The 2293-nt window shown below is 44.2% G+C and overlaps 1 pseudogene; it reads right to left on the reverse strand.

Annotated features, from left to right (window-relative positions):
- Positions 1–1444: 1444 nt before the first annotated feature.
- Positions 1445–2028, reverse strand: LOC110317472 (annotated as a pseudogene).
- Positions 2029–2293: the final 265 nt, after the last annotated feature.

Below are 2293 nucleotides of genomic sequence, written 5' to 3' on the forward strand. Positions count from 1 at the left end.
AACCCAGGACCGTGTGATTCAAAAGTTGTGAAGCCAGTGCTTGGGGCTTAAGGGTAAGAACTCCAGCTTTCTGTCCCTTGAAGGAACTTGGACCTTTACTCTGAGCTATACTTGAAGAAGAAATGTCTTTCCTTAGAGGAAGGATTTAAGTACCAAGATGTAGGTGTAGATGAGGACAAATGGACTTTCACCTCAGAATCCAGATGTATGAACTATTCCCACTGGCCCTGTACCCCAGCCTCAGACTTAGTTAAGTTCTAACGAACCTTGTCTCAGAACTCTTCATCTCTGTGGTGAATGAGAGGCTTATCCATCTATTCCTGACATTGAATTGGCTTCCTCAGAGGGGTAGTCCCTGTTCTGAGAGTAAATAAGTACCAACTCACCCTAAATTTGGGGTTGATGTACCCAAATCCTGTATTTTCAAACCTTCTAGAATCCTGTCCTTGGCTAAGGACCAAGCTGTGGTCTCCTGAAGTGACCCCATAGTCAGGCTCCGGTTTTGAAGGGTATCTGTAAGAGAGAGTCATCAGATAGTGCCCTGTACCACTAGGTGATGGCCTCTCATCTTCCTGGTTTTAGAGAAGTCAGTTTCCCTCACTGTGTCATCCAGTCTCTGCAACAACTCAATCAGCAGGGGTGGGGGTGATTGCCACAGTCTCCACTGTACAGAAGAGAAACCTAAGACTCTTAAGGTAAGGATATGTGTCTACACATCTGGGTCCATGCAGTTTCCAGGATGACTTCTTAGTAATATATGTTGAGCATTTATCAACAACACAAATGATCAATTGGGCAAGCAGTTGAAGTTGACTGTGTATACCTGTGTCAGTGTTGACTTGAGGGTCTGTTGATCTTAAGGAGGTGCTCCTGCGAGATTTAGAAAGTCCATCCATAGTTGGGAGGACAAGGTTAAAAATGGGAAAATCTGTAACAAAGAAAAACAACATAGAGGTAAAATATTGCTCCAATCAATGAAAGTAGAAAATTGGGATCCCAAAATGACTATTTGGAATAGGTCCCAGAAAACAATAATTTACATTGAAGTAGGCGATTGGACTTGTCCTAACAGGAGATCATGGAGAACAACCTTGGAATGGCTGGCATATGCCCAACAGCATGTATGAATTTGTAGGAGTGTTTGTGCAGAAAATAACTCAACTGTGAAACAAAACAGTTACAACTCAGGGTCAAATAAAATGAAACAATACAATAATCTCTTATTTTCCAAAGGAGTCAACCTTTAAAAATATTAATTGTAACTCAGTTCTGCCTGCTCTTTTCTCCACATTTTGTAACCTGTTTTATTTCTTTGGGTGTAAACCATTTCAGATTAGAAATGTGATATCGTTTGTTGTTGTTGTTGTTGTCACAATAAAGTTTATTATGAAAACAGGCTTGTGTGGGGACAGAGGGAAAGACAAATACATCTGGGTTGCGTGGCTCAGGTGAAGTAGTGCAGCTTCCTCACATTGATGCCATACTCGCTGAGGGCGGGATCAAGTCCTCCATGGTTAGGGTGTACTTGCGATCCTAGCTCTTGCTTTGGGAGCTGCCAAAAGCTGTGCCCTTCATTTTGCAGGGCTGCAGGGAATCATTGACAGTATCTAAGATGAATTTCTGGGCAGCTAGTGAGATGAGCATAATTACGCGTGGGTCTGAAGCTTCAAAGCCAGTGCTATTCAGGTAGTAACCAGTCACTGCATCTGGGATTGTAGGTGTGTAAGTCTCCAACAGCATCAAGAAATCAACTAGAGGTGTGCTGGATACTACGGGCTTCACTTCTCTGTTGATTGCACTCGGTAGGGCATAGACCCCGTTAAACATTGTCCCGGGATTTTGGTGGGGGGAGCCATGCTGCCTGTTGTCACCTAAGCTGGCCCTCATTGCTCTGCTGCCTCCCCTGGCCCTGCTGCACTCAGTGGCAACTCCAGCCCCGGTGCCAACACAGGGGGCGCCAGACCCGCGACCTAGGCAGCACAGTCCCTTGCCACCATCAGGGTCTAAGTTGGAGCCACTGCAGCTCATGGGGCAGGTAGGAAAGGCAGCAAACAGAATTGTGACATCTTATATATTGTCCAGCTTTGGCTACTGAAATTATAAATCTGCAAGGACTAGCCTTTGTTTCTTTTAGACTGCTTTCCTGCTCTATATTGAGTATTTTTAAGTAGTATCAAAAACATGTCATTTCTTCCTTTAAAGCTGATAAACACACTCACACACACACACACACACACACACATACACACACACACACACACACACACACACACACACACACACACACATTTGC

This window comes from Mus pahari, chromosome 3, assembly GCF_900095145.1.
Source record: "Mus pahari chromosome 3, PAHARI_EIJ_v1.1, whole genome shotgun sequence".
NCBI lineage: Eukaryota > Metazoa > Chordata > Mammalia > Rodentia > Muridae > Mus > Mus pahari.